The sequence below is a fragment of the Mirounga angustirostris genome, unplaced genomic scaffold (assembly GCF_029215605.1).
Source record: "Mirounga angustirostris isolate CCGP_5_RB_7025 unplaced genomic scaffold, mMirAng1.0.hap1 SCAF_11, whole genome shotgun sequence".
Lineage (NCBI taxonomy): Eukaryota > Metazoa > Chordata > Mammalia > Carnivora > Phocidae > Mirounga > Mirounga angustirostris.
In genome coordinates this window covers 44407171-44428297 of record NW_026991719.1, presented here as the reverse complement: position 1 = coordinate 44428297, position 21127 = coordinate 44407171, and the positions used below count along the sequence as shown (strand labels likewise).

At 53.1% G+C, this 21127-nt stretch overlaps 1 long non-coding RNA gene across 7 annotated transcripts; it reads left to right on the top strand.

Moving 5' to 3' along the window:
- Positions 1 to 2262: 2262 nt before the first annotated feature.
- Positions 2263 to 21061, top strand: LOC135361928 (uncharacterized). Of its 7 annotated transcripts, none has more exons than XR_010406120.1 (6): positions 2263 to 3017; positions 5151 to 5258; positions 6469 to 14188; positions 16442 to 16558; positions 17889 to 18055; positions 20816 to 21061. It is a non-coding gene; the product is annotated as an uncharacterized LOC135361928 (long non-coding RNA). The 7 variants fall into 7 exon arrangements; XR_010406118.1 differs by having other exon boundaries at positions 6469 to 14705; XR_010406119.1 differs by having other exon boundaries at positions 16442 to 18055.
- Positions 21062 to 21127: the final 66 nt, after the last annotated feature.

The window sequence follows — 21127 nt, the reverse complement described above, 5'->3', positions numbered from 1 at the left end:
TAGCATGACGTTTTGTTTTTTTAAGATTTTATTTATTTTTCAGAGAGAGAGAGAGAGTACAAGCAGGGGGAGCGGCAGGCAGAGGGAAAAACGGACTCCTCGCTGAGCAAGGAGCCCGATGTGAGACTGGATCCCAGAACACTGGGATCAAGACCTGAGCTGAAGGTAGTCATTTAACCAACTGAGCCACCCAGGCGTCCCAGGAAAACTATTTTAAAAATCAGAGATGTTGAACATAGGCACATACAAAAATATTTTTCTCATTTTATGATGGCATAATCGTTGAGGAAAATACCAATGTGTTCATCCTATGTATTTACTTGACTGAATTTCCCGAGAAATTACTAGTGTGAGTTTTCCACTGGAAAGCAGAAATGGGTAGTTGAAGAATAGATATGTGCTCTAAGTACATTTATTATTTTTTTTATTTTAAAGATTTTATTTATTTATTTGTCAGAGAGAGAGAGCACAAGCAGGGGGAGCGGCAGGCAGAGGGAGAGGCAGAAGCAGGCTTCCTTCTGAGCAGAGAGCCCCTATGTAGGACTCAATCCCAGGACCCTGGGATCATGACCTGAGCTGAAGGTAGACGCTTAACGACTGAGCCACCCAGGCGCCCCTGTAAGTAAATTTAAAGTACATTTTATCACACTTAGTCTTGTGGCTTGAAGATCTGTACCTTCTACACACATTATAGCGAATATTAGAGATAGCACCAACAATATTAACATGATCTCTAGGAGTGCAAGTTCAAGCAAAGAACCTGTTGGGTTATTTATGCTGGCCACCACCCCATACAGCAGATGCTGCCCTCATTTTAAACCTATGGAAAGTGTGGCACACAGAGGAAAAGTCAATTTTCAGGGGTTTCAGGGCTCCTCAAAGAGGGCCTCAACATTCAGGTCTGAGGTCTGTCAGGCCTTAGATTGCACACTGGTTTGCAGGATGTTCTCCTGCCCCTAATACAAGAATGAAATAAAAGACTCACTGGGAAGAGGGTAAAACAGCCACCAAAACTTTTAAAAAGTGTAATAACATAGTTATTGGCCACAGTAAAGTGCTAAATGGAAGAGGGGGAAAAAAGCAATATAGGTATCAGTATTATGAAAACGTAAATTATATTTACAAAAAAAACATCAGAAATACTTGTTCAATTATTCAACAAATATATATCGAGAATACACTGCTAAGCATCGTTTTGCTGGTGTGCTGAAAATACAGTGCTTAGCAAAACAAAGCAAAATGAACATAACCCCTACCTTAGGAAGGTTCCATTATGATAATGGCCTTTGAGATGGGGGTCACAGGTTATTCCTGCTTTCCATCTCAGATATTAATTTTTTCACTCTTAAATTGTGTATGGTTTTAGGAAGACAAATGAGTAAGAAATTTAAATGTCTTTTTGAAATGACTTTACGAATGGGGTAACAGGCTAAAAATGTGTTTAAAAAGTGAGATGTTCAAGTCATGATGCTACACAAACCGGTTTAAATGCACTTTTATGAATGAATTAATCTCTAGGGAAATTTATCACGAAGTGTTATTAATGGTCATCGCGTGGGTGATGGAACTGTGGATACTATTAGCTTAATTACACTTTACCTGTCCTCCAAATAATCTCTACTGACGCTGGCTGACTTCTATGAGAAAATATATTTTATCATATGTAGAACCCAGGTCCACAAAATCCAGGATACGGTGGGGAAACACCACGAAAAGAAACCGCAAAACCCGGGGCGCCTGGGTGGCTCAGACGGTTAAGCGTCTGCCTTCAGCTCAGGTCATGATCCCAGGGTCCTGGGATCGAGCCCCGCATCGAGCCCCGCATCGAGCTCCCTGCTTGGCGGGGAGCCTGCTTCTCCCTCTCCCTCTACTGTTCCCCCTACTTGTGCTCTCTCACTCTCTGTATCAAATAAATAAATAGAATCTTTAAAAAAAAAAAAAAAAACCCTCAAAACCCAAAATGAAAGTTGCTAAGAAACCTTGCAGCTCCATAAAGAATCCAACATTAAAAGCTAAAGGTTTTTTTCCTTAAGCTTAGTTTTCACTAAAGGAAGCGGGTCCGGTTCCAACCAGCCTTTCCCGCCCTTGGGCAGTAGAAGCCGCCACTCCACTCGCAAAAGGCTGGGGCCGTTTTTTTCAAGGACAAAGGGCGGGGTAGGAGGGCTTCAGAATGGCTACACGGCGCACCACTGCCACCTAGAGTCCATAGAAACCGAAGACAACAAACCCGCAAAACAAAAACACAAATTTCCGCCGTATTTTCCGCGAAAGACCATAAATATAGTACTTGAGGAACCCAAAAGGGATGACGCTGAGGACCAGGGACAGGAGGAAATGCTATCAAAGTGGCCCTACCGACCCCTCGCGAACCCGGAAGCCTTCCCTATTCCCGCACCCGGAAACAGAGCAACCGGTGCAGGAAGTCCTGTCCCTGGAGGACGCTAACCGGCAGGGCTGGAGCGAGGCTAGGTTGCGATTGGTTGAGTCTGGTCCAGCGCGCCGGAAATGCGTCTGGGCCAGCGCGCCGGAAGTGCGTGATGTCGGAACCAGCCTTCTTCCCCAAATCCACTAGAATTTCCCGTTCTTGTTAAATCACAGTACTGGTAAAATGTGGGTCCTGTCGCCTGACTTCGGGGGCGTCTCGACCGCACCTGTACCGTGCCTTGGTCATTGTCCTGCCGACCCCAGCCTTTGAACACGCCAATGCGGCGGGACATTCTCTCTCCCCGTCTCAATCTCGCTCCTCTGATGCCTCCGGAGCCACCTCAAGTCTCAAGAAGATGACCGGCCGCTCCGGGGCCTCTCGGTCCACAGGGGTGTTCTCCTTCTCCCCAAGCGGAGCATCCCCCTGCCCACGGACTTGCCTTGGGCTTCAGGAACCCCCGCGCGCCTCAGTGGTGTGGTGTCTAGCATTGTACTCCGGACACGAACACTTTGTCCTCGTTCTCCAGCTCCCTCCCTCTAATGCCCCTGCATTGCATCCACAGCAATCAGCTTCCATGCCCATCTCCTGCAGGGTGAGTAGGCCTTTGCAGTGCTCCTGAATGGTCGCCTGTCCCATTTGTATCCCCGTCGTTCTGTTCACTCCGAACCTGCTCATATTTCTCGCCCCTGACACCAGATGAAGTAAAACATAAAGCCGTCACTTATCCCCTGTATTTCTGCGATACTGCCACATTTCCCTGGTGCTCCCGACAGCAAGTCTCCCCTTGTTCTGTAACCCCTTTCCTTGCTAACCCACTTCAGTCGTGCTTCTATCAGCCTGCCCCCCAAAAGCACCGATTTTGTCAAGGGCGCCAGTGGCCTTCACGTATCACCAACCCCTGTGAGGATGTCCTCTCCTCGACTCACTGTACCTCTCAGATGCCTTTGGTTCATTTCCCAATTGCCTCGTTTTTGACACTGTCCCTCCCCCACCCTTTCTTTGAATTTTCATTTTTGCACATTTGACAATTTACTGTCTGGGTGTTGTTCCTCCAACCCCAGTGGCCACTCTGCTCCTTGTCAGTATGTAGTGCTTACTCCTCCCTTTCCACTGGCTTTTAGTTTTGACAGGGCCCTGCTCATGCTACACTCTCTCCGTGGGTTGTTTCATCCTTTTTGCCAGCAGAAAACAGAGCATGTACCCAATGTGACCTCCTGCACTCCTACCTCACGCAGCAACCTGTGCCCAGAGATCCAGATTTGTCTGTCTTTGTTGGATGGCCAGGAGGAAGCATACACTTCACGTGCCCCAAGCACGCCTCTTCGCGTGTTGCATCTTGTTGGTCTCCACCGCAGTCCAGCAACAAGTCCTCTAGAGCCGACCTTCTGACTATATCCTGTATCCATCCCCTTCTGTGCTTATCTACTGCTACTGTTTTAATATCCAAACAATCCCATCAGCTCTTGCCTCCACGACGATAACTCTGGCCTACTTCTCTGTTCCTCGAACATGCCAAGCTTATTCCCTGGTCAGGACATTGGTCATCACGGTGCTCTTTGCCCGGCAGAGTCCAGCCCCGGATCTTTACATGGTTGGTTCCTTCTCAGCCGTAGGGTTTCTGCTCCATCATTGCCTTCTCAGAGAGGCTCTGCCTGACCACTCTGTGTAAGTAGATTGTTCCTGGCCTAGGACCTGGGCTATTTTCTTCCTAACGCTTACCACACTAACTTCTTCATGCATTGGTTCGTTGGTTGGTTGGTTGGTATTCTCTTGCTCCCCAGGTAAGCGCTAGATGACCACCTTGTACAAGAGTAGCAAACACCTAATAAGAGAGGCTCTCATTCGTGTTGTTGGATGCTGAATAAAAGGCCCCCTGAGACCTGTTATGTTTTTTGCAGGTTATGGAAGGGGTGGTGGGTGGTGGGGGAGGGTTAGTGGAGAATCTCCCTTTACATCCACAGGAACACACGTGTGCCCCCCACTAGCCCCTGCAGGTTTTGAGGGGGTCTGTGTTTAAAGGCACGAGGGATACCTTGCCCTGCCTTCATTTCCTTCTAAGGGATTAAATTCGTTCACTGCTCCTTAAAATGACATGCCCATAGTGAGTGAGAGGGGAAAAGAGAAGATGTTAGCATATGATCCTAAGGTCACCCAGGGTGGGCAGCAGTGATGCCAGGACTCCCATCTAGTAAGCTCTCTGGCTGCATGGCGGCAGGCACGTTCCTCGGTCTCCCTGTGCCTTGGTTTCTCCATGTGCCCAGAGGGCAGGCAGTCAGGGCGTGAGCCCATAGGGCGACCGAGACTGTCCGTTCTCAGAACGGGGCAGGCACCTGGAGCTCTTAAAATGCATCTGATAGATCTTGCTGAGCAGCCGCCAGCTGGAGAACTCAGGAGCCCGAGAAAAGCTGCTGGGGGCCGGAGCGCCCCCGCGTGTCCTGTCTCGAGGGGACCCACACCCATAAACACCTGGGGAAAACATGCCTGGTTTAGGACTGAGCCAGGAACCTGTATTCAAACTTCAGGAAGAGGGCCGCCGAAGAATGGGAAGCTGTGAAGCAAACGTTTTCGTTTCAGGGATTTTTAGAATTAGACAGTTGTGGTTTCATTGTGTTCTCCAGTAATGTCCACCGGGCTCCTCCCGGTAATCAGAAAAGTATTTCTTTTAAAGGTGAAACTATTGAGCCTATCTCAGTGCTGCCCTTCTAATTTATTATGCGGTAAACAGGACACCGGAAGAAAGTTTGCCGGCCCTCCAGGACATTCCTGGACTAGACAGACGTGCACACGCTCCCAGGCTTGCTCCGTAACCCCTGGGAGACCTCACAAGCTCTGGGTAAGTTCATCTCTGCTGCCCAACTCTCCTGGATGGTTGCCAGGCGCTGGTGGGAGCAGAGGCCTGAGGAGTGAAGCTCTCTGGGCACTGACATTAAAATTGGTGACACGGCATCTCCTAGGGCCCTTTTAAAACATGGTGTCTGTCTTTGAGCTCTGAGTTTACTTTTACAGATCTTGCCCTGCTGATGATGGCACAAGCAGTCACGTTTGGTAATCCCTTCCATTTTATGTTTATCAGTTAGCCAATCTCTTAAAAAAAAAAAAAAAAAAAAAAAGCAAGCAAATCCTACAGCTTTCCCTTTGGGATCTGGACATACTGTGGGGAGCCTCGTCAGCATGAAGGTCAAGCAAAAGAAGAATGTTCTGTCCCCGCCTCAGAGGCGTAGAAGACACACACAGGAGGTGGCAGATGGAGGGAAGGCTCTCAAGGCTCAGTCTCCCCTCTATGGGAGGGGACAAGCGAGCTACAGCAGAGAAGCGGAGGACGGCATTCTGCCCCCATTCACGTTTGGGACTCAGAGGAGTCAGTTCACTTTGCGGGATGACCCAGCAGCCTCCGTGGGCAGAGGGATGGCTGAGGTTAGGAACTTAGCTTTCTGGAGCTGATCTTGGCTCCTGCTGTGCTATGGGCCAGACCCCAGAGGCTGCATTCCCTGAGGGGGAAATGTGGAAAGTGGCTGAGTCCACAGCCAGGGGTTGGGGAAGGAAGCCTAAGTAGGCGAGGGACTAGGTGACCCTGCAGCTGAGCCTTGGGGCGACAGCCCCGCCCAGAGTGGGGATGGAGGCTGAGACCAAGATTCAGAGGGGTCTACAGATGCCAGCAAAGGTGAACTGAGGCTGGCTCAGCCAGGCAGCACCAGGTCCCGACCAAGAGGAGAGAGAGGAAAATGCAAGTTTCACCAGCCACATGCATGGGTGGTGCAGGTCAGCCTCACCAGCTGGACCCGGGAGACAAGAGTCCTCCTCCCCTCAGAGACCAGGGAGCATTCGGTGAGCACCATAAGAATTTCCTAGATGCCCCCCTTCCAGCATCACCCAGGAGACGTGTAAACCACACATTCTCCTTCCCCAGCTTGGGCAAAGTAGGGAGCCGGGGTGGAAATCTTGAGAGCCTGCGCATTTATTGAACTAGATCATTCACATGATTGCATCCCACCCCCCTGACCGGATCAGCAATGATTTCACTGGGTCTTTTGCTCCGTTTCTAGCGGGTCCAGACAGTGAACAATCACGAAGATCACGTCAGCCACTGAGAAGAAATTAACCAATGTGGCCTTGTGGTCTGAGGAGCCCTAGTGAATGTGTGATCTCACCTCACCACCCCGGGCAGCTCGTCCTCCGTCCACCCTCCAATCAGTCCACGTTAGAGGAGACGGGGGCATCTCCGCCTTGTCCTCTCCTTGAACTAGGCCCATGTTTCGCATCCCGTGTAAGCGGACCCCAACGCGGAGCACAGCAGGATGAGCAGACCAGACAGACACACAGAGTGCCACCGTCAGTCAGGAGAGCTGTCACGGAGGGGAGCAGGTCCTTCTCCAGGCTGTCATGGCCTCCACAAGCCATGCCAGGCTCCATTCTCCTTTACAACACAGGCCCCATTTTCCAGGGTCTGAGCCATGGAGCTTGGCTTCAGAAAACGGTGTAGCAGCGTGGACTGCTGGAGAAAATCCCAGAACCGCATTTAGAGGCCCCTATGCTTTCACAGGCTTCGTCGTCTCCTGGGGCCTCAGTGTTGTACAGACTGCTTTCTTTGGGGCTCTGGTCCCTTCTGCAGACATCCCAAGATTACGCCTCTCCCCCTGCATCCTCGACCATACATGGATTCCTTCCCTGCTGGCCAAAGCACATTCCCATTCTCAGGGGAGATCCTAGCAGGCAGGGAGAGGGAGGGAGAAGGGCCCGTGCGCTGGAAGGGAGTGTGGGAGTCTGCTGTCATGGCAACATCCTTCTGGTCCTCCTCACTGGGTCACTCAGCTCAGGCATCAGCCCAGCTAAAGGTCCAGGACTGATGAGAAAGCACTTGTCTCCACCTCGCTCTCTTCCTGGGAACAGATGTTGAGATTAATTAAAACAACAACAACAACAACCAGACCAACACTGGTTACTAGGCGACTGAAGCTTCATCCATCTGACTCAAGAGAAACCGCCCCCCCCCCCCCCGCCCCAGAAGACAAAGGAGCGGAAACTCAGACACCGGATGGATTGCGTGGGAGGCCACGCAGACAGGCACTGGGACTGTCGGTAAGCGTGCCCGTCACAAGAGTCCCGGGCGTCGTGTGCTCGGCAGCACCCCGTGCAGCGCAGCGCAGCGCCTGCGGCGTGAGGGACCCCAGGGGGACACAGGGGCGGAGACCATGAGGAGGGGATGGAGGCAGAAACCAGACCAAGGAAGGCCCGACGGACCGCACGCACCTCCTGCCGCAGGTTACCTCCCTGTTCTCTCAAGGCTTATGTGACACCTGCCATTTCAGTTTGACCCGTTTGTGCACCGCCTTAGTTGGAGCAACTCCCACGCGGTGTCAGCTTCACCAGAAGAGCTTTTCTCTCACCTTTGGGGTGGGAAAATCGGTAGAACATAAAAGTGACCATTTCAAGCATGTTTACGTGAAGGGACAGTCGCATCAGCAAGTTCGCGCGCGCCCTTGCGCCACCTTCAGCGGCGTCCCCCACCTGCAGAGTTCTCCCTGAGCCCGAACTCTAGCTTTGTGGCCTTTATTTTTATTTTTAAAGATTTTATTTATTTATTTGACAGACAGAGACACAGCGAGAGAGGGAACACAAGCAGGGGGAGTGGGAAGGGAGAAGCAGGCTCCCCGCCGAGCAGGGAGCCCGATGTGGGGCGATGCGGGGCTCGATCCCAGGACCCCGGGATCATGACCTGAGCCGAAGGCAGACGCTTAACGGCTGAGCCACCCAGGCGCCCCAAGCTTTGTGGCCTTTAATTAAACACTCCCCAGTGCAGGTTCCCCTCCGCGCCCGCTAACGGCTGGGGCTTAGGGAAAGCCACCGAGCAGGCGACTCGGAGACGCGGACCGGCAGGCAGCGACTGAGGAGAGCCCCCAGCGGCGAAGCAGAAGGGTTTCGTCCGTGGGCGGTGCGTTTTCGCAGCCCCCCCCCCCCCCCCGCCTCCCGCAGGGAACCGGGCAGAGCCGGCGCCAGGCGGCCTGCCCGCGCAAGCGCAAAAAGGCGGCTCCATTTTAGAGGAAACAAGCCGCTGCTGCTTTTTTCAAGCACGAAGGGCGGGGGAGGAGAGCGGCAGAAAACCTGCACGGCGCACTACTGCCACCTAGCGGCCATAGAAACTGAGCGCCACACGTTGCGGAAGAAAATCCATCTTTTCTACCATTCCCCTGGGAGGCGACGTGCAGCTCAAGGCTGTGGGAGCTACGTGGAATGCCGCCGAAGAGCAGAGGAAGCCAGGGAACGGCCCGAGAGGCCCGGCGGAATCGGCCACCGCACAAAAACCTTCTCGTCGTCCTGCCCCGGAAGTTTGCCAACAGCGGCCGGAAGCCCGCGCCCGGAAGTCCCGGCACCAGGGAGGGCGAATCGTGAGCGCTGCGACCCGATTGGTGCTTTCTGGGCATGCGCACCGGAGTGGAATGACGTCGGCGCCAGGCTCTGGGCCCGGGTTCCTTAGGGGTCTGCGGACCTGTCAGAGGTACCGGGGAGACGGGGGTATCCCGGTACTGTCACCAGGTTCCCAGGAGCTCCCCCACGCCCCACGGGCGGCACCTGTACGGGTCCTCTGTTTATTGTCCCCCTCCCCACCCTAGCCAGCGAACACGCCAGTCCCGTAACACACTCGCTGTCCGCCCTCTCAGCCCTCACTCCTCCGATGCCTCCGGGCCCCCCTCAAGCCTCACGAAGATGACCCGCCGCCCCCTGGCCTCTCCGCCCCAGGGATGTTCTCCTGCTCCCCAAGCGGAGTATCGCCTTGCCCACGGACACGCCCTGGGCATCAGGAACGCCGCGCCCCTCCCTGGCGTCCCGAGTAGCTTTCCTCTCGCTCAGCGCTCTGAACCGGATGCCCTGGTTCTCCAGCTCCCTCCCTCTAATGCCTCTACATCCACAGTATACAGCCTCTTGGGGGCCTCCAGTCCAGACCCCAGGGCCACCTCAAGGTTCACCCCCAATAACAAACACTCCCTTTTTGTATGTGAGCACCAGAGCATTGATGACGAAATTTTAAAGTCTTAGTGAATTCTTTTATGTTAGTTCCATGGCCAGCAGAGAATTGCCTTTCATTTCCACTCACCCTTCCCACACTATTACAGCTCTCTTCCGGTCTGTTGCAACTGCCTACTGATTCATGGCGAGGACAGTAGCAATCAGGTGGGACTTGCCACAGCTTCCCAAACCCTGTCCTGGCATTCTCTGCCGCCCCTCTGCACACATGCTCTACAGGGCAACCAGCCCCTCAGCTCTGCTCAGGATCCCGCGCCTCCCAGCTTCTCAGAGACTTGGCTCCTGCAGTGTCTCCTCTCTCCTGTTCTCTCTACATGGGAGCATTCCACAATAGAGGCGGGGGGGGGGGGGAACCCCGCTGCCTTCCCCCAAGTCATCCTGCAGCTACTGGCCCCCAATCTGTACCTTTCAAAGCAAAACTGCTTCAGCTTCTCCCGAGGCCGTTAGCTCCTGCACCCGCTTCGATAGAGCTTTCGTCCCTATCTCTCCACTGCGACTGTTCTCGTCAAGGCCTCCCTTAACATCCATATAGCCTGACACCACTCACACTCTGTGCACATGCGAGGGAACCTCTGAGGCGCCTTTGGCGCTGTGACCATTCATTTCTCCACCTACTTTTTTTATATAGATTTGAGTTGGGAGGTGTATATAAACTCAATTTCTATTGTATTTGACAACGTGTGAATTTCACATTATGCCCCCTTTGACCTGGATATATGGGAATTCGGGTCAATATGAAAGACAAGCCAAAGAAGGAGTATCCTTTTCAGTCACAGAGGGGGCAAAGGCCCCCAGAGGAAGTGGCGGCAGAGGTGAAACAGCTCAGACAAGGGACAGGTGTTCGAGAAGTGAGGGGGAGCTCCAGGTACAGGAGGGTTTCCCCTCATGCACACGTGGGACTCACAGGATACACTCCGTACAATGACCCAAGCGCTCTCTTTGAGTAAAGGGATAACTGGAGTTGAGATATATAGCTTTCTGGAGCTGATCTTAGTTCCTGCTATGTTGTAGATGAGATGGGGGGGGGGGGGGGCTGGATTCCCCTATGGGGGATGTAGAATGTGGCTGGGTTCATAACCAGAGGTTCATGATGGAAACTTTAACCAGGCAGAGGCTTAGATGACTCTGCAGCTGCACCTGTGGAGGGCACAGTCCCGCCCAGGGGTGGGATGGAGGATGAGACCCAGATGCGGAGGTATTTGCAGATGCCAGCTGAGTGAGGTGAGGCTGAGGCAGCCAGGGAGCACCAGGTCCCCACCAAGAGGAGGGAGACAGAAGTGCAAGTTACACCCGCCTCCCTGCATGGCATCAGCAGCTGGACCTGGGGGAGACAAGAGTCATCCTTCCCTCAGAGACCACCGAGGGCACTGTGAGCCACATAGGTGTGTCATAGAACCCCCCTTTCCACATCATCACACACACCTGTAAGCCACACATACCCTTCCTCATGTTGGGGAGGAGTGAGGGGCGAGGGGTGGTGGAAACGTGAGACTGAGCATTTGTAGATAGGGACCATTCAGCGACTGCATCGGACCACGCTTACCTACCACATTCGGTGTAAATGCATGGCTTCTCTCCCCCCTTGCCTTCCAGTCCAGATGCGGGGCCTCACTCAGTCAGGAGACTAACGGAACCAAAGCGCCTGGGTGATGTGAGGAGCACGAGTGAGTCTGTGATCCGAGCTCACCATCCCCACCGGCTTTTCCTCTGCCCGCGGTCTGTCCAAGCAGTCATGTTAAAGGAGATTGGGGGTCCTTGTCTTGTCCTCTCCTTTAACTCAGGAAGCTTTTACCGTCCACAGACGGACCCCAGGACAGAGGACAGAGAGAAGAGAGGCCCACACAGACACACACACTGGAGTAGCTGACAAGGGTTGTCACAGAGCTGAGCTGGGCCTCCCCGTGGCCACCCTGCCCCTGCCCTCCCCAGGCAATTTCTCCTCGAACAACACAGACGCTCACTTCAGGGCCTGAGTTCTGGATCTGGGCCTCAGAAAATGTGTCCAGAGCCAGAGGAGGATGCCTGGAGGATCGTACCTAAAGCCAGTGGTTTTTATTAGAAGAAGGAGAGGTTTTCCCTTCTTAATTCGTTTGAAGGTAAAGCATGTGAGTTTCCTCCATGGAGCTGAGGGGCCCAAGTGAGGACCTCAGTAGTTGCTGACAGAGCCAGCACTATCCCCCCCCCCCCACGATCCTTTCCCCCCTCTGCTGGGTGCTCAGAACATCTGATCTTCGAGGGAGAGCCTCCCCAGGTCCGCCTAGAGCTGTCACATCCGCAAGTAGGGACCCAGGCTTTTGTTTGCAGAGACCAGCAATCAGGCGCCCAGTCAAGGACAAGTCTCAGGTCTCCAGCTGCTGTCACTGGCCCCGTGAGTGTGTTCTCCGTGGTGAGAGCCCATTAGGTTCTGGCCACAACACAGTCATGCAGCACGAACGGTGTTTGACGGGCTTTCTTTATAGGAAGCTAGAGGACTTAGAACGTACTCGCTTATGCCCACTGCCCCACTTGGTTCCTGAAGCTCAGAAGGTCATGCTTTCTACCCCCCTCCGTCTGAAACAGACAGTGGTGCCCTGAGGCCCCGGAGTCTCTCAGATGGAAACCAGGGTCTAGTCCTGAAGAAGCCACCACGCTCTCGTGTCACTCTGGGGAAGGAAGGGGTCGACCTGGAGCAAGGGCTTGGTCTCTTCTTACAGTCGTGGTTCACCGGGCCTCCCTTCCTCATCTGGCCTCCTGTCGGATAATGACCTATCCCTGCCTCCCTCCCTCATCCAGCAGGGATAAGGAGCTTTGGAACGACGGGGTTTCCTTCAGAAAGGCGCGGACTCTGTGGCCACAGAGCAATGGCTGAAGTGGCTTTCGGACCGGACCTTGGTCCTTCTCCTGAGAGCGTTCGCCTGCGTTACCGCTCGGCGTCTGCCCAGTGGCCCCTGTGTGAGATCTTAGAACAGTCTGGACCTGGGCCCCCCCCTGACTTGCAGCCACCCGCCGGAGCCTGCGCCCGGCATCCTCTTCACGGTGATCTGAGGACGGCACTCTGACCCCAGCTTTGCAGGGGCAGAATCACATGGCGCTTCTGTCCTGCGGCTCCATGGCCCAGCCTCTCTGTTCCTCATTGGAAGGACCCGAAAGCCCAGGCTCCTCACCAGCAGAGAGGACATGCCGAGGCCAGTCTCATGACCAGGACTTAGTTTTACAGAGCATTCTAGTCTATCCAGGCCCCGGCCGCAGACGAGGTTGCCCCGAACCAAGAAACATGTTTGCCGGAGACACTTGGTCTGAATGTCGTGGCCAGGCGCCCACGTCCCCAGACCTGCCATCGCCCCAACCCCCGGCCCCGACACCCAGGGCCCTCAATGGCGGCGCTGCTCTGAGCGTCCCCAGCAGGACTCCTGTCCTCAGATGCCACCTCTGCCACAACTTCCCGTTCGGTCCCCCTCTGTTTCACTCCCGTCTGACAACTCAGTGTGGGGCTCTGCCGGGACACCAGCCGTTGAGGCGTCTGCCCGGAAGATGAAGCCGCTTCTCCATGGGTCACGGAGGCAGGAATGGGGCGGGAGAGAGGTGATGGAAGACTTGCTCCAACCCCACCGCTGCACGGACCCCACCGCTCTGCCCGCAACGGAAAGAAACACCGGTGAAGCTCACCCCAGCTCTCGACTCTGTCATCGAGTCAACAGCCCGCGCCATCCGCAGGGGTTTCTGGAGCCTGCATCCAGTTGCTTTTCGGACCTGCTCCTGGGGACAGAAACTAACATCCTCTGAAAGCACACAGCCACCTGCTTCTACTACCGCCCTGTGTCAAGCCAGGTTTCTTGATCGTGTAGACCGCAGAATGGACTTACTTGGCTACCTCTGGGTCCCTCCGCGATGTCCCCCACCCGCGGATCATCCCTTTGCTAAATTCTCCAAAGAGCTCCATGTTGCCAAACCAAAGTACCCAGCGCCGTCTCGGCCACAGTAACAGCCCTCGGTTTCACAATGCTGTGGTTCCTCAGCTGCTGGGACCGCAGCCCACCCTGGCTTTCCCCCTGCTTCTCAGATCTTCACTTCTAAGTCTCCCCGTTGGCCCGTTTCATTTGATCCCGTCCTAAATCTTGTTTTCTTTTTTCCTCCCAGGGTTCCAACCTCTGCTCTGCGCTCTTCTCATTCTATACACGATCCGTGGGCGACTACATCGCCACCCAGAGCTCTGCCCCCCTGACTCGCTTCCATCTGTATCCCCATGTATCCCTGTGGCTTCTCCCGTCAACGAGTCTACCTAAGAAATGCCTGCTGGGCCCCAGACCCCCACGGGCTGAACCTATGGGGCATCTGCACTCAGAGGTCCCACAAGCCTTGCCAATCTGCAGACGACCCCAGACCTCCATTCCCTCCTCTCGGGTGGACACCACCATCCACCCAATGCCTTAAGGCAATATCCTGGGGAGGTTGCTAGGTGTGCTCTCCACCGCGCCCCGCCCCCCACCCCGACTCTCTGGGACCTGCTCAGGACAAGGCTACACCATGATCCTCACGTTGCCACAGGTGTTCGCAAAGTCGCCTGTGAGGGCTCCTTCTCCGCAGATACACTCTGAGCACGTCCTCACAAAGCTCCTGGTTCGGGTGCGTTCCCCACAGGAATTCCTGAGGACACCCGGGCCCTGCAATACACCTGGGAGATTGAAATCCTCATCTTCTGTAAGAACCCCCCGTGTAAACTCGATGAATGAGGCACAGCAGTAAGCCCGGGATTTGGAATATGGAGTTGAGTATCTGGAACCAATCTCTCAAAGAGAAGGTTTGGGGAGGCACGTGTCCTTGGGTGAGCATGAAACAAGGGACTGCTCAATTTTACTTTTCATCATCAATACCTCGACCTGTTTGGGCTCTTATCTGAGCATGGGAATGAGTTTGAGAACAGAAAGTATAAGAGAAAGTTAAAAAACACAACTCAGTAGACTTGGCAGATAAGCCTGACAGCCGAGCCCATCGCCATCAACGGATACGAATCTCAGCCAACGCGTTTTCAAAGAATTATTGGGATCTGTCTGATGAAGTGGTCGATACAGTGTTTTCTCCGATCTTAAAGTAGCTAAGCACAAGGGATCTGGACAGGAAATAAAAAGTCTTACGTTTCGTGAGCAAATGCAGGGTTTTAACTTCAAACTCTGGTTTTCGGGAACATTGAGAGCAGCCAGTACAATGGCAGTTTTAAAGCCCGCGTTTACTCTGACCTGTTTTTCCTTTCCTCACAGCCTATGAGATCGGCCAATCACAGCAGGTAATGGTGAAAACCTGCGGGCCTTGTAAGGGGAGTCTCAAATTTCTTTCTTTTCTTTTCTTTTCTTTTTTTTAATTTTATTATGTTATGTTAGTCACCATACAATACATCATTGGTTTTTGATGTGGTGATCCACGATCCATTGTTTTCGTATAACACCCAGTGCTCCATGCAGTACGTGCCCTCCTCAATACCCATCACCGGGCTAACCAATCCCCCCTCCCCCCTCCCCTCCAAAACCCTGTTTGTTTCTCAGGTCCATAGTCTCTCATGGTTCATCTCTCCCTCCGATTCCCGCCCCCCTCATTTTTCCCTTCCTTCTCCTAATGTCCTCCATGCTATTCCCTAGGTTCCACAAATAAGTGAAACCATATGATAATTGACTTTCTCTGCTTGACTTATTTCACTTAGCATACTCTCCTCCAGTCCCATCCATGTTGATGCAAAAGTTGGGTATTCATCCTTTCTGATGGCTGAGTAATAGTCCATTGTATATATGGACCACATCTTCTTTCTCCATTCATCTGTTGAAGGGCATCTCGGCTCTTTCCACAGTTTGGCTATTGAGGACATTGGGGTGCAGATGGCCCTTCTTTTCACTACATCTGTGTCTTTGGGGTAAATACCCAGGAGTGCAATTGCTGGGTCATAGGGTAGCTCTATTTTTAAATTTCTGACTTGAGGTTTTCGCCTTAAGGATGGTTCTGTTTCCACGGCTGCAAACTAGGTTTTCATAGAAGTTTCCAAACAATGCTCTTGCTGGGGCCACATTCCAGACTCCCTACCTCAGACTCCCTGGGGATGGAGCACCTGCATCTGTCCCTCTTTTTTTTTTTTTTTATTAATAATTTTTTTATGTTACTCTCAGTATAGTTAAGATAGTGTTATATAAGTTTCAGGTGTAGAGTACCGTGACTCAACAATTCCATACACCACCCGGTTCTCATCAGGAGGGGGGCACTAATTAATCCCCATCACCTAGTTCGCTGATCCCCTCACCCACCTCCCCTCCGCTTACCATCAGTTTGTTCTCTATAGCTAAGAGTTTGTTTCTTGGTTTGTCTCTCTCTCTCTCTCTCTCTCTTTTTCCTTTGCTCCTTTGTGGCTGTTAAATTCCACGAGTGAAATCATATGGCACTTGTCTTCTGACATATTTGGCTTAGCATAATCCTCTCTAGCTCTACCTGTGTTATTGCAAATGGGAAGATGTCATTCTTTTTTATGGCTGAGTAATATTCCATTGTATATATACCACATCTTCTTTATCCATTCATCTCTCCATGGACGCGTGGGCTGCTTCCATGCTTTGGCTATTGTAAACAATGCTGCTATAAACATAGGGGTGCGTGTACCCCCCCGAATTAGTGTTTTTGTATTTTTGGTTAAATACCCAGCAGTGTGATTGCTGGACTATAGGCAGTTCTATTTTTAGCTCTTTGCGGAAACTCCATACTCTCTTCCAGAGTGGCTGCACCAGTCTGCCTTCCCACCAACAGTGTAGGAGGGTTCCCCTTTCTCCACATCCTCGCCAACACCTGTCGTTTCTTGTGCTTTTGACTTTAGCCGTTCTGACTGGTGTGAGGTGATAGCTCACTGTGGCTGTGATTTGCATTTCCCTGATGGTATGTGATGCTGAGCATCCTTTCATGTGTCTGTTGACCGCCTGGATGTCTTCTTTGGAGAAATGTCTGTTCACGTCTTCTGCCCATTTTTAAACTGGATTATTTGTTTTTCAGGTGTTGAGCCCTCTCTGAGCTGCTCCAGGAAAGAATCGATGTGCAGCTGAGGTTGAGAAGCATCGCTGAGCTTTCCCGGTCCTGGTTTAAAGAGGATCTTGGAATCTACAGCCATGTGTACTAATACTGAAATTTTTAAAAATCCCTTCTGTGTCTTCTCTTGCAGGAGCTATTTTTTTTTTTTTTATTTGAGTTTAGTTGACACACAATGTTACATCAGCTGCAGGCGTATGTCACAGTGATTCAACATGTCTAGCTGCTCTGCTCCCCAGTAGCGTAGCTACCACCGGGCCCCAGACAATGCTAGTACAGTATCACTGACGATATTCCCTGGGCTGTGCCTTCCATCCCGTGACTTTTTCATTCCTTCACCAGAAGCCTATATCTCCCACCCCCCCCGCCCCCGCCCCGCTCACTCAACTTCCCCATCCACCCACCCACCCCCTTCCCTCTGGCAGCCATCGGTTTGCTTTCTGTATTCATAGGTCAGGAGCTATTGGTGACGCATTTACTTTACAGCCATATTGAGAATAATTTCAAGGACTCAGGGCTGTGTTTATGCGCCACTGTCCCCTTCTCTACAGGACACTCAGGCAGGCGGAGGGGAGGGAGAAGGGCCTCAAGGATGGAAAGGCAGCGGGATTTCCATCGTCCTGGTTACCCCTCTGCCGTGGATCCCCACTGGCTCGCTGAGCGAGGCAGGGGCCCCTGTGTTTGGGGAGGGGCGGGGGGACAACATCCCTCCCCAGTCTACACATGTCTTCCTGTGGCCAGAGGTTGAAGCGAAGGGTGAGGCTGGTTACCAGGGACACCGCAGCCAGTGCCATGGGATTCCTGAAGAATGGAAAAGTCCTAAGTGGGTTTCAGATGCAGCAGGGACTATGGGAACTTGGCCCCAGCCACAGATTTCTGAGACAACCACTCTGTACTCTGTGCACCCAGTGGCTGCCCGCACACGCGGACACGCGGACACGCAGACACGCGCAGACGTTGCACTCACCAGCACTCCGTTCCGTTGTGCCCAGGGCTCGTTCTGTTGTGCACAGGGCTTGGGCTGGCGGGAGATGCTAGCTCACATGGAGGAGGCAGGTGATGATGGGTCACACAGGCAGGACCCAGAGAACATGGAACGAGAGATGGGGCAGTTTCTTAGTGTTATAAAGTCAATGGCATACCTCTTCCTCCAGGACTTACTTAGACATCTGCATTACATTTTCTAAAGGCTGTAATTTGGGGCACCTGGGTTGCTCAGTCGGTTAAGCATGTGCCTTCAGCTCAGGTCATGATCCTGGGGTCCTGGGATGGAGCCCCGCGTTGGGCTCCTTGTGTAGCGGGGGGGGGGGTGTTTCTCCCTCCACCCCTCTTCCCCACTCATGCCCTCTCTCCAAATAATAAAATCTTTAAATAAATAAATAAATAAATAAAGCCTATGATTTACCTCTCACAGAGTTCACCCAATTAAAGGCTGCAATGCAGTGACTTGTAGTAGATTTACGGAGTTGCGCAGCCTTCAGCAGGATTCAGCTGTACATCATTTCATCCCTCCAGAAGGACCCTGTGTACCCGGCAGCACTCAAGTCCCACTCCTACCTCCAGGCCGAGGCAACACCTAAGGTAATTTCTATCTCTTGTAGGTTTGCCCTCTCTGGGCATTTCCTGTGAACAGACTCATGCTTCAGGCGCACTTGTGTGTCCGTGTTCTTTCACTTAGCGTAACACTGTGGGGGCTCATCCGTGTTGCTGCAGACACCACAAGGTCATCCGTCTTCGTAGACCGGTGGCATCCACTGCCCCAGTTTGATTATCCTTTTACCCGTTGACAGACTTTTAGACGGCTTCCCCTTTTTTGCCGTGAACGTCTGAGTACAAGTCTTTGCTTGAACATAGGTTTCGTTTCCGGCTTCTCCATGTCCTCATTCTTTGTCTTGCATGATTGCGCCGGCCGGACCCTTCAGTCAGTGTTGGACGGAAACGGTGGGCCCCGGCATCCTCACCTTGGTCCACCTCTCAGGAGGAAAGCATTCATTCTTGCACTACTCAATGGGATGTGACATGAGACTCATTTTTCTTCTAGATAGCCTTTATCAGAACGAGGACGTGCCCTTCTAGCCCCAGGCGGCTGAGAGGTTTTTTTTAGCGTGAATGGGTCTTGAATTTTGTCAAATGTCTGTTGTCTCTCTATCGGGATGATCAACTACATGGTTCCCGTCCTCACTCTATGATGATGGTGTTTACCTTAACTGCATTTTGAATGCTAAAGCAATATTGCAACCCTGGGATAAGTCTCACTTGGTTAGCTGCATACTCCCTTGTGAATGGTGTTGCATCTGGTGTGCCATTTTGGGGAGGGTTTACGGGTGGATAGTCGTAATAGATATTGGTTTATAGATGTCTTGTGTTGTCCTGTGTGGCTTCGGTAGCCGGGTAATATTGTCCTCATAGGCTGAGTAAGGAAGTCTTCCCTCCTCCTGTCTATTCTGGAAGAGTCTATGAAGGACGGCTACTGTCTCTTCCCACAGTTTACCAGAATTCACCAATGAGGCCAGCAGGCCCAGGCCCTTCCTCTGTGGGAAGGTTTTTAATTCCCAACTTCAATGTCTTTACTTGCGATAGGTCCATTCAGAGTTTTCTCTTTGAGCATATTCCATTTTATCCCCATTCTCTCCCTGTAATTTCTTGCCTCCTGGTGGCTCTGCCTCCGGGTCTCTGGTCTGGAACCCGGCATGCGGAACATCTCTAGACCTCACTGGGTTCTGGCTCCCAGTCCGGAACTTGGGAGCGTGTGCTGTGTCAGATGGGACCCCCAGATATGCTCATGCGCTCCATACGTAGGCAAGGGGACCATGCCTTCGGGGGGGGGGGGTGGATGGGTTGGAACCAGTGAGTCCCTCGGGTACACCCAGCCAGCCATTCTCCATGGCCCCCAGGTAGGCCGTAAGTCTGTGGCTAGGAGCGCCCTCAGCAAGCCCCCGGCCCGCGCTGCCCCGCCCGGGTCCTGCCTGCTCCTCTCGTCTCCTGGCGAGACAGCCTCACAGGGGATCCGTGACGGCTCCCTGCCACACGTCTGGGTGTCCCAGCTCTCCCTGATTGAAGGCTCAAGTCCCGAGGCCCGGGACCGTCTCGCCATTACTCCAAACTGCCCCGCCCCGGCAGCCAGCCTAGCACGGCGTGGGGGAGGCAAGGGAGACAAGGAAACCTTCACGAGTGGCTATGCATTTGATGGTGGTTGGCGTGGCTGCAGAGGTGAGGCCACCTCCTTCCCGTCTCTGTGAACTCTGCCCGGTGGGGAAGACTGGCCCTGCCCCAGGGCATTCTGCAGAGGATTCAAGGAGGTAGCTCATAAGACTTGGCGCTTCCGGCTGGGAAACGTCCACCAAAGTCACCGGTTCTCCGCACTTCACCCACAGCCTTCGTGGAGGTTACAGGTGGTGAGCTGGTTGAGATGCCCGCTCTGAATGCAGCCCGCCTAGGTCTGTGTGCCACGTCCCGCTCCGGTGCCTACGCGACACTCAGCAAGTCACCTAACCTCTCTGTGCTCCGCTTCCCCACCTACCCACTGAGACTGAGGTCTTGCTCCACGAGGGGTCTCTGGGAGCGGATTCCATAAGCTGATACTTGCAAATATGCAGCATAGGGTCTGACAGCTAGTACACAATCAAGAGACTGAAATGCCATGTTACTCCTGCTCCCCACACCCCAAATGACCAGTTTGAATTGAGGCCTCGGAGTTTCAAGAAAGAAAAGTCCTGCTTTAGGGCGCCTGGGTGGCTCGGTCCGTTAAGCGTCTGCCTTCGGCTCAGGTCACGATCTCAGGGTCCCGGGTTCAAGCCCCACGTCGGGCTCCCTGCTCAGCGGGGAGTCTGCTTCTCCCTCTCCCTCTGCCCCTCCCCCTGCTCAGGTTCTTTCTCTCTCACATAAATAAATAAATGATCTAAAAAGAAAATAAATAATCTAAAAAGAAAAAAGAAAAGTCCTGCTTTATTGGCCCTCTCCTTCAAGTGGGAGACAAGCCTGGCGGGGTCAGGTGAGCTCCTCAGCTCTCAGATGAGATCACAAGTTGAGAACATAATCAACATACCTGTGCTCAAGCCACTTCCCTCTGCGGGAGACTCGTAGATCTTGGCAGCAACACAGCCTTGGGGACTACCTAAAAATAGAGCCTGACAGAAAGCAGAATTTACTGTCAGTTTAGAGGAATCGCATGGGCATTTCGTGGGTACACAGCATTGGATCCTGTGTTTGTGTGTGGGGAGGCGGGGAGGTGCGGGGCGGGGGGGAGACCGATTCATTCAATGAATCCTGAAATGAAAAGGCACGTGCCTAAATCCCCAGACGACCCTCCAATAATTCAACGATGCTCTGGTTGTCCCGCAGCAGGCATGAAACTGCCGTTCCCATGCACCAACCCGGGGCCACCAGGCAACGAACGAGGAATGGCCCCTGAAGATCCTAAGGCCAGGGGAACCGGCACCATCCCGCGGGAGCTCCTACCGTGTGCAGCGGACTCTGCTTCCAATTCTCTGTGGGCAGGAAGACTCTCCTCCCCTTGCTCCTGGATCACGTGAAGGCCGGGCCTGCTGCAGGGCCGCAGACGGTGACGTGATGCTGCTCCCTGGTGCCCTCCCCGTCCCCTGCCCCAAATCCGCACAGTTTACAGCTCCGCCTGATAAACCGTGATCTGCTGCT